We start from the raw sequence: 15,545 nt of genomic DNA, 5'->3' as shown, positions 1-15,545 counted from the left end.
TTTGAGATCTCAAAATTGCGACTTTCAGGAAAATCGCTATTTGGGACTTTTCTTGCATAGCCTTGCAACTCTCTAATAGCGACTTGCAATTAAGGAATCACAATTTGGTCCTCGCAACATTGGATTCCTAATTTTTGCAAATTGTTTCTTCTATTTTGCAGATTTGTTTTGATGCATTGCAAAGGGCTAATTTGCAAGCGCAAAAGACCTTTTGCGCTCTCAAATTAGCTTGATGCATGTCTACCATAGATCCTGTTCATCGTCTTGGTTCAATTCAGGCAAAAACCCTATGCCCTCCTGTGCCTCAGCCTCCATATTGTACAACCTCAATGCCAGCTTACTTTTAGCACTATGGCTTGCACTGTACACTCTTGTGTAGTCCTGGACATTTTTCCCAGTTAGTCCACTTAATAGAAAATCCACACACATCAGCTAAGAAATGGAGGCTGTGCCACATTGAACATTGTGGCCAGTAAGATGCCCACTCCTTTTTACTTAGGCTAGAAAAAAAACTCTTGTAACTGCAGAAATATCCTTGAAAGCAAAGTGAAGAAGGATGAAAATGCTTGAAGTATAGCAACAATAAATGGGAGACCAAGACTGAGCCGTGACAGAGAGTCAGTCTCAAGCCTCAAAATGGCGTCATGCAAGCGTGGTCAAATTATGTTGCCTATTTCCTCCCTAGTATCGTTTTCCAAAAGCTCATTGGGCTTATCTCGCCTGTCAGCCCTGACATCTTAGTGCTCCTCCTGTGGCTTATATCACCAGGCCGCACACTGGTTGATCTCTCCTCTTCAACTGCTGTCAATTTGGACTGCATATCTGTTCCACTTGAAGCATGTGCTGCCAGTTTGTGTCCTCCAAACACACACTTCCATACTAGCTTCACTTGCAAATCACACTTGAAGACTTCAGCACGTGATGTCTCTGCCCTCTTGATCAAAGGTTGTCTCTAGAGGAAGCCCGAATACCAGACTAGAGCACAAGAAGATATGGCATGAGCACCAGTGTTGATCCCCTCATGTGTCACCAGTGACAAACTAATAGCCAATAGGTAAAAACAGGAAGCAAGATCATTTATTCCACCTCAGCCACAGACCGACTCTCCAGCTGTAAGTCAGGAGCTCCATTCCCAGCACACTCCAGAATCCCTAGAGAGATGAGGTAACGTACATATCTGAAATACAGTAGATAAGGAGAAGGAAACAGAAACAACACATACTTATGCATTGGTCGAGGAGCACTTTACTGCAACATTTCCCCAGTGAAGGTCAAAATAACAATGGACTGCGCTCTAGTTCGTAGTTCCTCAACTTACTTTCAACCTCCAGTTTTGTGCAGCGGAAAGATGATACCCAGCCATCTGACTCACAATAAAGATTCATGGTTAACCCTCAAAGCAAATGCAGAGGGAAGCCCAGAGCAGGGGCGGCTCTAGGTTCATGGTGGCCCTGGGCAGGGAGCCTAGGTAGGGGGCCCGGAAAGAGGGGGTCCGGGTGGGGCGGAGCGCGGAGGCCAGTGAGGAGTGGGGGTCATGGTGTTTGGAAGTTGTATAGAGCCAGAGGCCACCAAATCCCTGCCAGGGGCTCCCACACAAATATGTATCCATCCTCAGAGGATTATTATATTAAGGATATATATTGATGTGGTGGCCCCTGGGATTTGGTGGCCCTGTGCAGGTGCACAGCTTGCACATGCCTAAGGCCGGCCCTGCCCAGAGACGTAGCCTATGGGACGAGTAGCACAGGGATTCGATGCAGCCATCTTTAGGATGCTTTGTGGTTTGAGGAGCCCATATACAAACCTCTTCTTCTGACATGTCAGTAGTAACTGCCACACAGGCAATCAATCCTGAATACTGTTATTTGCAGTACGTTTTCAGATAATTTACCCCAGTGCCAGACTGGGATCTGCTTTGTCTACCAATATTTTGTTTAAAGGCAGCTGTTCAAATATCTTTCGAAGAAGTCGTTGTGGAGACTGGAATGGGCAAATTTGATCAATTTGTGGTTTTTTATCATATTCTGCATAGACGAGCTACAGCATGTAGTAGAGACATTGGTAATTACAGCTTGAACACATGTATTTACTTAACCTACTTTACCCAGTGAACCCATGGACATAGAAAAAAGATGTCAACTTCATTGGTTTGGCTCTTTCTATGGTGACTCATAGGCCTGTGGTAAAGGCTTTAGCTTTGCATTTTCCATAAACCGTCAAGTTGAGCAGTAAGCAAGCATACGTATTTGAATTCAAAATTAAGACAATTATACCACTAAGTTGGATCCACATACTAAACAAGACATTGAAACATGCATTATTTTTAAACACTATGCAAATTAATCTTGGTTGCAGCAGGTTTAGTTTTATGTCTGTTGTGTTTGTTGCTTTAAGCAACTGTGGTTGGTAGGTGGGAAAAGAAGTGGTCAGCCTTGTTTTCCAAAGCATTCAACTAATCCAAGATTCATACCAAACAAAACCACTGGTTTATGACCTTCTTGAACTAAAACTATGTTTTCCACAATACATTAAAAAACATGTCTCATTTCGAAGAGCTGAAATATAAAAAAATGAAATACTGCGTCTAGACTGTTGATCCATCTTTTCTGAAGCACATAAAAGGCTGCTCAGATGGATTATAGAATATGTAAATGTAAAAACATTCATTTATTCACATTGAACAATATAACTTTAAAAGAACAGGGAAGATAGATTTCGAAAGGACGCGATTTACAAAAACCTGTATCTGCAATTTTTCCATATGGGCGGGATTGGATTAAATGGTAAAATACATTATTCCATTCATAACTTGGAAATCTATTAACAAAAAGTTAAAAGTGCTCAGTATTGCTTTTGCAAGCCACTGTGAAGCCTTAACAAAGAAAAACAATAATTGCAAAATTAAATGATTGAGTTCTCACAATTCACATGAGTTTTCCTTTTTTGAATCCTATAAAGACCCTATCAATGTACGTATATCAGAAGTACCAACATAATACTTGTTCTGACTTCTTCCTTGAGGATAAACGCATGAGGGATTTGATCAACTGTTACATCCACATTTGTTTGCAGTAACTGTGGCTCTAATCCCTATGTTACGTGTTCCGTCCACATCATAACTGTTGATTTTAGGTAAAGTAGAATAAACAACAATAGTGTTTAACATGCTCAGGCATGGTTTAAATGAAATGCACCTTCTATAAAATATCAGTACCAATTGAGCGTAATAATACATTAATTATATCTTTTTTTTTTAATAAATAGTACAACACCCACCATGTAAGCTACTGTTTCTGGTGATTTACAGTTTTCAATGTGTGATTTCACGCCTTGAAGGCAATTGGCAAACACAATAGCTCTTGCATTTAAAAGGTGATACCTGAGCCAATGGCATTGCTAATGTATTTTATGTATGTTTGCCATATTGGGATGGTTTTTCTTGACTCAGAAAACTCGTTAAAAAAATGCTGGTTCATCATGACACAATGACAGGTATGGGTAGCCATCTTGAAATGTTTTTCTAATAAAGAAAACGTATTTCAAGAGAGCTGCCCATGTGTGTGCACGCATTGCTAAGCTTCAGCAGTCATTTTGGTATTTTTATTTAAAGTTTAATGTTACTTTCCAAGATGGAAAGATGCCATAAGTGTGGCAGGGTATGCTCAGACATGAGTCCCTCACACCCAGTCAAAAGATCTGGGTTTAATCCATCACCATTCTTTAGCCCACTCTGCCACCCCAGTTCAGACATGGCTATATGCAAATCAGTCTGACCCTGTGCCTCATGGGAACAGTCCAGCCCGAACTGCCAAGCCATGTATTCCCTGGACCGGAAACAAGCTTCAGAGGACCGGTTTCTGGCATTCCAGCCGTCTTCAGCCCGGCTTGCTTGAATCCAGTGGCAAAGTGGACAAGGGACTCACGTCTGAGCATACCCTGCCACACTTATGGCGGCCTAAAGCGGTACAAAAGGGGGTGGTGATGGACGGAGCATCTGAATCAATCAAACACTCACACCCAGTCAAAAGATCTGGGTTTAATCCATCACCGTTCTTTAGTCCACTCTGCCACCCAAGTTCAGACATGGCTATATGCAAATCAGTCTGACCCTGTGCCTCATGGGAACAGTGCAGCCCGAACTGCCAAGCCATGTCTTCCCTGGACCGTAAACAAGCTTCCGAGGACCGGTTTCTGGCATTCCAGACGTCTTCAGCCCGGCTTGCTTGAATCCAGTGGCAAACTGAGCAAGGGACTCACGTCTGAGCATACACTGCCACACTTATGGCGGCCAAAAGTGGTACAAAAGGGGGTGGTGATGGACGGAGCATCTGAATCAATCAAACACTCACACCCAGTCAAAAGATCTGGGTTTAATCCATCACCGTTCTTTAGCCCACTCTGCCACCCCAGTTCAGACATGGCTATATGCAAATCAGTCTGACCCTGTGCCTCATGGGAACAATCCAGCCCGAACTGCCGAGCCATTTCTTCCCTGGACCAGAAACAAGCTTCCCTTGCTCACTTTGCCACTGGATTCAAGCAAGCTGGGCTGAAGACGTCTGGAATGCCAGAAACCGGTCCTCGGAAGCTTGTTTCCGGTCCAGGAACACATGGCTTGGCAGTTCGGGCTGGACTGTTCCCATGAGGCACAGGGTCAGACTGATTTGCATATAGCCATGTCTGAACTGGGGTGGCAGAGTGGGCTAAAGAACGGTGATGGATTAAACCCAGATCTTTTGACTGGGTGTGAGTGTTTGATTGATTCAGATGCTCCGTCCATCACCACCCCCTTTTGTACCACCTGCACCATACATGCATGTGTAGGGGAGACCCTTGGCTCCCCCCTGTGATCGACTCATATGACAACGGGTGTTTGGGGCTGTGGCGTAGACCTCCGAAGTCCATTTCACAGACCTTTTACGTGTCAGAGGCTCCGAGTCGATCCGGCTGTCCAAATCGTGCATTGTACTGGCTCGGTTGGAAATCGCCTCCATGGCACAGCACGGTTTGCTTACAGACGAGACGTACGGAACGGTTGGGACCCGGAAACGATTCAGTCGGCGATTTTGCGTTTCTCGCAGCGTACTTGCTTGCTCGTACAGCTGTACGAGTCGGTCGGGAAACATGCGTCCGGTTCGTACTTTTTCCGGACGGATCGCATTCGAAGCCCTTCCAAGCGAGATCGGAATCGCCCACTAAGTATTAATGTTTTTCTCTACTTTCAATTAAGCCACATACATCTTAATGTTTAGTTAAGCATGTTTAGTCACTCACAATTCCACCTATTTAAACACATTTGTTTGTCTGTTATAAATATGACACCATGTCTACAGACACTGGAGGCAAGAAGCTTGGTGTTTGCAAATGTGACACTTGGAAATGGGAGAAAATGTAAATGATTTTTATAGAATACAGATAAATAAAGCTACCTTTCCAGTTAAATTTTCAAGACACAGTGCCATATTCATAAGTGAAACATACAGCCATTATTTTAAGTTGGAGAAATTCAAAGTGAAGAAAAATTTTCCGTATTCTAAACATTGTTGCAGAACATTGTTCTGCACTTTACATTTCTGCCATTTGTGTTATACATGTAACGGGCCACATATGACAAAAGGTATGTCCTGTGCTATAAGTACATACAATACAGTCTCTCAGAGGGGGGTGGCTTGATGCCGATGGAGTAAGCAGCAGGGCTTTAGAGATCCGTCCCACATGCCGCTGCCTGGCACCATCCTGATCCCCTATGCGATATATTTTGGACCGGGAACGGGGCCCTGCAGCCCCGTGATGAGACCGGACTGGAGGGAAGCCCTGTGAATGAGCATCTAAGTGACAAACCTGTCGGAAAAGTTCGGGCAGCCGGCATAAAATGGCGACGCCCATTGGAGCTGGAGGACGCGCCAGCGTGAAGGCCGGGACCGCTCGGCCCGGAACACGGCGAGGCCCTAAGAGGCATCTCTGACTTGACCGTACGGTGGAGGTGAGGGCTGCAGACTAGGAGCTAAGCTGCTGGGTCAAAGATTGGAAGCAGCGATCAGAGGGAAAGAGTGACGTGGGCGTGTGGCCGGCGCGAGCATCGGAGGGGCTGGGGGTAGTCTGGGCCCTCCTTCCTCTCCTTGATCTACACTGTGAGCGGGCAGTGAGGAGATGGGGACTACAGCCACCGCGCGGCGGTAGGGCATTGCCTGACTGCAGATTCGGTGGGAGCCGGGGGTGCGGACACTATCCCCTGGGCTCCCCCTCCTTTGTTGCTGAGCCTTCCTGAACACTAGATACACCTGGAGGTGCATGAAGTGAGTTGCGGGCCTCGAGGACCGAGACCTGCTTGCTGGAGGCACAGCATGAGCCAGGGGTGCATACATCATCCCCTATGCTCCCCCCAGTGTTACTATACCTTCTCCAGACCATGACCGCTCATAAAGTGCATCACCAGCTCCCGCTTGGCTGGGCCTGACTCTCTGCTGGTGGACATCGCCCAACGAGCTACCACACCTCTGCCGAAACACAGCCACGTCTGAAGGTGCATACAGTGAATCATGGGCACATGCTGGAGACGCAAGTATATGGCCAGACCGAGGGGGCTTGTGAGACTGAGAGCGAGAATCTGATCTGTGTGGTAGAGAAGGGAAGAGCTGATTGGAAATAAAAAGGAAGGACTACGACCAGGGAGCTGAAGACTGCATGGGCCCTACTCAGACAGGGATCTAAAAAGAAGGCCTTTGAACTAGGCGACAGTGGAACCAATGCCACAGAGGTTGCCCTATACACACCCTTAGGAAAGAGGAAGCCGGGGAGCTGCCCCTGACCCCAAATAAATGGTCTGACTGACCTAGGAAAGCATATGTGAAGGATGTCAGGGTGAGAGGCCTGCAGCAGGGCAGAGCAGGGATTTACCATTCCGCAGAGCTAGAGAAATCTGACCCTGATGTGAAATGGCGCTGGGGTAAATGCACGCCGATAGAGGGCAGAAGCGATAACACAACTTGACCCAGCTAGACCTGTTTCGGGTGAGACCCTTGATGCGCAGAGACAGGGCCACGGACCCAAATGGAGCAGCCGGAAAGCTTATAACGTAGAAGTATGTAAAGGTAAGCCTTCGCGCTGGATACAACACAAGAAGATGGTGATGAAAGGTGATTCACCTGAGAGGCTGTGAAACCTCATTTTGGAGAGTTGGAGCTCATCTTCGAGCTTGGGACAGGCTGAACATTTAAAGCATTGCTAGCATGACATCAAGCGCCCACCAGGAAGGCGTGAGAAATCTACTTGCAAGCCAGAGCAAACCCCAAGGGGACGTGAGAGAACAGCAGCAGCATCAAAAATAACAATGGGGATGTAGGCCAAGACGAGAGATCCCTGGGACGCGCAGGCCGACAATCCCACAGAAGAGAGCGAGGTGCAAACCTCCAAGATGGACGTCTCCAGGAACCCGATCCTGCAGGACATTTTACAAGCTATAAATGCCTCTAGAGAGAGGCTTGAGACTAAATTCGACTCAATAGGAGTAGATTTGGGCCTGCTGAGGGACAACCACAGACGCTTAGTGGAGAGAGGCACAGCAAATGAGCACCAGATCTCTGAATTTGGGCCTGCGCTGACAAAAAATGAAGGCACAGCTTGATGTGCAGGCATCAAAAGTGCGAGTACTGGAGCTTCGGCCTAAGGATGCCGAAAATCACTCAAGAAGAAATAACATCAGCGGGATTGGGATGCCTGAGAAAGTGGAAGGAACAAGCATGATAGGATACATAGAGGAGTGGCTTCGCGTGACAGTGGCACCAGAGGGCCTCTCTTTGTTCTATGCCCTCAAGAGAGCCCACCGAGTCCCGGCGAGACCACCTGTCCCAGGAGCCCCTCCACAGCCAGTGGTAGCGAGGCTCCTGCACTACCGGGATAGAGACAACATACTGGTACAGGCCCGATGGCAAGGAGAGATCAGAGTCAACGATGTGGTGGTGCAAATATTCCCAGACTTCTCCTGGGAGGTGTCGCGGCAAAAGAGCTTTCTAAAGCGTCAAGCTAAAACTTCCAGTCAGCTAGACTTCAAATTTGTGATGCAATAACCGATCAAACTAAGGGTGCCCACACCTAATGGAACTGAGGATTTCGCCACCCAACAGGAGGCATGGTATTGGCTGGAACAATATAGTGAAATATCTCCACCCAGAGACCAGAGGCGCCGCGGAGACCGGGGCAGAGGATCCCGCAACAGAGTGCCCACAAGGGACACTCTGGCACCAACACAGGCAGAGGTGCAGATGGAACGACAAAGTGCAATGCAGGTGGTGGCGTTGATCAGCGGAAAAGGACCAGACTACATTAATTCAGAGGCCGGCGGGTCTGGAGCGGACAAGGGCTCGGAGCGGGACTCAAGTATCTCTGAGACCCCAAGCAGTGAACTCCCCAAAGTGACACCGAGAACGGCCAATGAGATCATCTGATGGAGCAGGTAGGGGCTGGGAGAGATGCGCAGAACAGGAGCAGAACAATAGGACAAAGAGGCAAATCCAACTGTAGAGGGGGCATGTTAATGACATTGGATGCAGTAGTTGAGCTGGTCCGTGTGCTGGCGGGCCGATGCACCTGAAGTATTACCTGCCTCATTTACACACCCAGTGAGTGAGTTCTTCACGGACACAGACTGATAGTTTGGATGGGAGGGTACTACCTGCTTGTCCTGGGGAAGGGGCGTTGGGAATGTTGTTGTATTTCTGTTAGTTTGCGAGTTGGCTTAACACGAGCTTCATCACGTGTTAACACTAGTAGGAATAAGTTGAAGCAGCAGATCAGGATACATGGGAGGGCGGAAGGGGGAGAGAAGACTAACACATGGCCGACACTATACGATATGAGTGCTTAACCTGGAATATAAGGGGTATGCATACCATGGCCAAGCGCTACAAGGTGTTCTCCTCTCTTAATAGAAGGGAAGTGTAAATAGCAAACCTTCAGTAAATTCACGTCAGAGCTAAAGAAAGGTAGACTTTTCAGAGATGAAGGCGAGGGCAGGCATTCTACACTACATGTTCGGCCTATGCTAGGGGAGTACTGGTCTGGATAAGGGCCGGAGTGAATCTATGACAGAATATCGACGGACATAATATCGACCTACAGAACATCGAAGCTAGAATATCGAAGGCAAGTATATCGACACCCTATCTACAACATGGTAAGTACAAAAATATCGAAACCAAAATATCGATGTTAAAAATATCGTAATTAAAAATATCGGGTTTTTTTCTGTTAAAAAAAAGTAAAATAAAGTAAATAATACTTATAAATAAAAGAAACATCTTTAAAAAACATTTATAATGTTTAAAATTAATAAATAATACATATTGAATAATATAACTTTAATTAAAAATAAACATAACATATAATATATACTTACCTAATAATACATTTAATTAATTATTTTATTTACTTCTAAATTATTATAGTGTACTATAAATTACAAAAATATCTACACACATAAAATAATAACATAAATAAAAATAAACACTTATATTTAATAAATTAAAAAAATTAAATATACTTTCAATATTTTAAAACTTAATTACAACAGTATCTAAAATAATACAAAAAATATTAAATACATAAATAAAAAACTACTATTTAAAGTCCAAAAAAAACTACAGTAATGAAAACATTGGATAGCGTAGAATGTAAAATTACTATTCCCACTCCAGAAAATTAAACAGTAGGGAAAGCGCTAAATAGCGTAAGGGTAAAAATTACTATTCCCACTCCAGAGAGTGAAACAGTAGAGAAAACGTTGGATAGAGTAAGGGTAAAAATTACTATTCCCACTCCAGAGAGTACAACAGTAGGGAAAGCGTTGGATAGCGTAGGGGTAAAAATTACTATTCCCACTCCAGAGAGTGCAACAGTAGAGAAAGCGTTGGATAGCAGGTGGGGAAAAATTACTATTCCAACTCCAAAGAGTGAAACAGTAGGAAAAACGTTGGATAGCGTAGGGGTAAAAATTACTATTCCCACTCCAGAGAGTGCCACAGTAGGGAAAGCGTTGGATAGAGTAGGGGTAAAAATTACTATTTCCACTCTAGAGAGTGCAACAGTACGGAAAGCGTTGGATAGCATAGGGGTAAAAATTACTATTCCAATTCCAGAGGGTGTAACAGTAGGGAAAGCGTTGGATAGTATAGGGGTAAAAATTACAATTTCACTCCAAAGGGTGCAACAGTAGGGAAAGCGTTGGATAGCGTAGGTGTAAAAATTACGATTCCAACTCCAGAGGGTGTAACAATAGGGAAAACATTGGATAGCGTAGGGGTAAAAATTACTATTCCAACTCCAGAGGGTGTAACAGTAAGGAAAGCGTTTGATAGCGTAGGGGTAAAAATTACTATTCCAACTCCAAAGGGTGCAACAGTAGGGAAAGCGTTGGATAACAATTAAAAAAAATAATTACCAATTAAAAAAATAAAGTATCAATTTAAATAATTAATTGCCAATTAATAATTAATTATAAATAAAATAATTATCCACAACAAAAGAATTATAAATCATTAATTAATTACAATTAAATTACTTCCCACCCAATTCCCCTATAAACCCACAACCTGCTACAGAAATAAAAACAAAAATTAATTAAAATTAATTTATAATTCCTAAAAATTATTAATTAATTAAGTATATTTTAATTACTTCCCACCCTATTCCCCTATAAACCCACAACCTGCTCTCGTACTAAAAAATAAAATTTACTTAAAAAATAACATTATTAATATATAAAAATAATACACATATAATTTTAAAAAAATTAAATACTTAACAAACATATTACACATACATAATTAAATACATAAAAATAATACAAATATCGATATTGGTAACATCGAAATTAGTTACATCGATATATATGCTATCGATATTACTAACTTTGCTATTACTTACATAGAGATAAATAAATTTGATATTACTTACCTAAGGGTCGATATTCTGTTCAACGATATTCTTGACATCGAAATTCTGTACCTTCGATATTTCCAACTCGATATTTATGTAGGGCGACAATTAGGAATCGGTATTTAGACTGTGTACCCGGCCGGAGTACCTTTCCAGGTAGCAGTGGTAAGTGGGCTGTGGCAGAGCCCTCAAGCTGCTTGTGACTGCTGCTCCCTGTTTTTGAAACGTGGGCTTAGCTTTTTAAAAAAAAGGAAATACTGCTTTTATTTTTAATTGTGTGTATGCACTAGGAATTGTGCTTTTTACTTGGGCATTTACCGGTTACCGGTGCCTAATTTAACCTGAGGCCAGTCAGTGGGGGGTGACATAGAAACTTACCGGAGGCCTTGCTTGTCGGTCCTTCCTTCCCGCCCTGGTCCGACGCGGCGACAAGCGCCGTTGCGTGGACGGAGTGGAAGGAAGAGCAAAGGCACTTCCGGTTCCACGGTTAGCGGTCTAGTGGCTGCAGCCCGGCACAGGATATAAGGAACATGGGAGAGCGGCCGCGCAACCGGTGCGCCGGCGACACGCCAAAGGCGTGCCAAAGGCAAGCCCGTCTGCGCCTGTCCGCGGCCGTTCGGGGACCGGGGCCAGCAACTCTGGGCCCTGTGCGTCTTGTGTGCAATGGAGTTCAGGACAGCTGCATGATCTCCGCCCTAAGGCACGTAGTGCCTGCAGGCACAGTATGCAGGCAGATTTGAGCAATCGGCGTAACCACTTCCTGTTCAGTTACAACACCTCAGGTATACAAAAGCTAGGGGCTATAGGGTTGGCCTGTGGCCTGCTCAATTGCAGATCCATCGTAAAACATAAGCTGGATATCTATGATCTGCTAGCTGACAAGGAACTTGATCTTTTGTTTCTTACAGAAACGTGGCTGGATGCCGACTCAGAACCAGATATTATTGAGGCCCTCCCGCCTGACTACATGATAGCCAGGATTGATAGGCCGGCGGGCAGAGGCGGTGGGGTGGCCATTGTGTTTAAACACCCTCTGGACTGCACACTGGAACCTGTGAATATAGGGGATAGTGAGGCAGGCCTGTTTACTATCAGAGACAGCGCTTATGATACGCTGAAAGGGTTCTTAGTATATAGACCTCCTGGCTCGCAGGCGCGGTTATTGCCTAGCTTACTGGAAGGGATTATAGACGTGGCCATACGAAATGATAAGTTTATTCTGTTGGGTGACCTTAACATTCCCTTTGAGGACTCCTTTAATGGTGGGGTAGTGGATCTATGCCAAGAACTCAAATCGCTGCAATTAGAGCTGAAATTTAAGGTTCCCACACACCAACATGGGCATTTGTTGGATCCTGTATTTGCTAACTAGCAAGGAATTGATGTTAACATCCCCTTACCCATACCCTGGTTTGACCACTTTTTTGTTCCCTTTGTGATTAAGTCCCCCGAATCTTAAACCCAGGAACAACTTTCACTTAACCATCTGTGTCGCAAGTGGGTAGGCTTCTCACGGTCCACACTGAATGCAGCTCTGGCTTCAGGGGGGGACCCAGGGGGTTCCGATAGTGAGACGGCCTCTATTAACTTAGACAGACGCATAACTGAAGCACTGGATAGTGTTGCCCCGCTGCGGCAGATTAAAACTCTAAACAGAGCACAGAAATCGGCAGCTTGGTATAATGATGACCTTCGCCTAGCCAAGACTGAGTGTAAATATTTGGAGAGACAATGGAGGAAAGGCTTTCTCAATCAGGCCAAAATGAGATATCTAATACAGAGAAGGAAATATCAAAGGCTCATCAGACGGGCTAAGGCCACTCATTATTCAGTTAGAATTGGAGTCGCGGGTAGTTCCTCTAAGGAACTATTCAAGATCTATAAAGAGATCTCCTCATTAGCAGCCCACACTGTTGACGCTGAGGGCTCAGTTGACTCTTGCAATCGCATTGCAGTTTTTTTTTGATAAAGTGGAAAAGATATACTCCTCTTTTCCGGGCCCCAGGAAAACAGCGGCAGAATTCAAGGAACAATCGGGTGAGGTGGGGGAAGGTTTAAGGCTAGATGGCTTTATGACCCCCCCTCCCCCCCAGAGGCTCTGTGTAGTATCTGCAGGGACATAAAATCTGGCTCTCCTAGAGATCCTGCCTCAGCCAAATTGCTGGGGGAAAGCGCTCTAACTCTTGAGCCATACATTAGGCACCTCCTAAATGTTTCATTCAACACGCACACGGTGCCGGTTAGCTGGAAAAAGGTGGTGGTTTTGCCACTTCGGAAGAAGCCCAACATCAGCTTTGAGAAATTGGACAATCTCCGTCCTATCTCACTGCTACCATATATGGCGAAGGTGGCAGAAAAGGTGGCCAACTCCCAGTTTATGGCTTTATGGAAGAAGCCAACTTCCTGCATCACACTCAATTTGGCTTTCAGTCATTACATTCCACAGAGTCAGCCTTGCTTATGGCCATGGAGACTATTAGGCAGGAAGCAGATGAGGGTCAGACAATGGCACTCATTCTCTTAGATCTGAGCACCGCCTTTGACACTGTGGCACATTACACCTTGCTACAGTGTCTGAATAGAGGTGGTGTCTCAGGATCTTCTCTTAAGTGAATACAATCATTTCTGATGGGACGCAGCTTCCAGGTTAGGCAAGGTTCACATTACTCTGATTCTGTTAATCTGGACCAGGGAGTGCCACAGGGATCTGCCCTTAGCCCTACCCTATTTAATTTATATGTATCCCCGGTGGCTGGGTTAGTGGAGGGTTTTGGAGTCAGGATTGTGTCATAGGCAGATGACACACAGCTGGTCATTTCGCTATCACGGGCGCCGGGTGTTGATGCATCCAACTTCAGAGCATGTATGCAGGAGCTTGCCACTTGGATGGCGGACCACTGCCTGAAGCTGAATGGCAGCAATACGGAGGTGATTGTGGTGGGTGGGGGCCCTTCTATTTGGTCATCGGTATGGTGGCCATCGGATTTGGGTCCTGCTCCGACACCAAGTCCCCTGGCAAAGAACTTGGGTGTGTGGGTAGACTCCAACCTAACTTTTGAATCCCAGATCAGACGCGTGGTGGGGACGTGTTTTGGTGTCCTTAAAAGCATGCAAAAAACAATGGATATCCTCATGATTGAGGCCATGAAGACGCTAGTGCATGCACTTGTTACGTCATGCCTGGATTATTGTAACATTTTATATGTGGGTGCTACGGTTAAAAGTTTGAACCGGCTCCAGGTGATGCAAAATGCTGCTGCACGGTTTGTACTAAGACGGCCGAGGCGGACTGAGTCTAAAAAGCATTGGACACTCTTCACTGGCTTCTTGTCAGGAAGAGAATTTTGTTCAAAGCACTCTGTATGTGCCACCGCATTGTCCAAGGCAGGGGCCCCAGAGATCTTCTAAGTCTTATTACCCTATATACGCCCACACGGTCACTTAGCTCTATTGGAGCGGGTCTGGTACTCGTTCCAAGAGTGAAGAGGGATCGGATGGGTGGAAGGTCTTTCAGGCTTCTGGAGGCCAGGAAGTGGAATGAACTTCCCGTTAAGCTCCGGCTGGAGCCATCGAAGGGCAGTTTTAGATCAGGGCTCAAAACGTACCTGTTCCGAAAATAGGGGAGCACGCTGTTATTTGCAGGGTTGGGGGGTTTCACTCGGCTACTCACTATAGCGCGGGGACACGCCATCTGGTGTAATATTATTAATATTATTATTATTAATATTATTATTATTATTATTATTATTATTATTATTATTATTATTATTATTATTACAGATAAGCTGATTGACCCCGAAGGTAGATATGTTGTTGTGCAAGGGAGACTGGAAGGTAGAGCGCTAAGTGTGCCCCAAATGTAGATTAGGTACACTTCTTGGCACGACTGAGCAGACAACTTGCTCTATACTTGACTTCTGCAGTGATCATAGGTGTAGACTTTAATACTGTGGCAGACATCACACTCGACAGGCGCCACCCACCGCTGCAGGACTCCCTGACAATTCGTAGTGCACATGCATTCAGAGAATGACAGAGATTGGTGGATTCCTGGAGAACTCTACATCCCTTCGACAAGGACTACTCATTCTTCTCAGTGACACATGAGGTACATGTGCGACTGGACACATTTCTGTGCACCCCAGATATGCACGGTCAGGTTTACACGGTTGAATACCTGGCCAGGACGATCTCTAATCTCAATCCCATCCTACTGGGGCTTAGAAGGGCCGGCCCTAACCCGTAGCTGGAGACTCCCCCCAGAGACGCTGGAAGATCAGGTTTTTAGAGGAGTCTGGGAAAAGTTCACTTAATATTTCCAGGATAATGAGGGGATGGCAACCTCTTCCTTGTCAGAGTAGGATGCCTTCAAGGTTGTGCTAATTTGCCATTGTATAGCAGATACTGTGGAGGTCAGACGTACGCTCACATCGGAAGCTTTAATAGCTGAAAAGGAGCTTAGAGAGGTGGAATGGGGACGACTGTGGCACTGAGAGCTGCAGATGGCACTTTAGGAGGCACGTGACACAGTAGCCCGACAGACTGCGCTGCTTTGATTACCGGCAGTACCTAGACCGCACGCATGTGGAAAGAGACAAGTCAGGCTCCTTGAT

The sequence above is a fragment of the Lissotriton vulgaris genome, chromosome 8, assembly GCF_964263255.1.
Source record: "Lissotriton vulgaris chromosome 8, aLisVul1.2, whole genome shotgun sequence".
In the NCBI taxonomy this organism is placed as follows: domain Eukaryota; kingdom Metazoa; phylum Chordata; class Amphibia; order Caudata; family Salamandridae; genus Lissotriton; species Lissotriton vulgaris.
The sequence above is the reverse complement of the archived record's forward strand: the minus strand, read 5'-3'. Positions refer to the sequence as shown.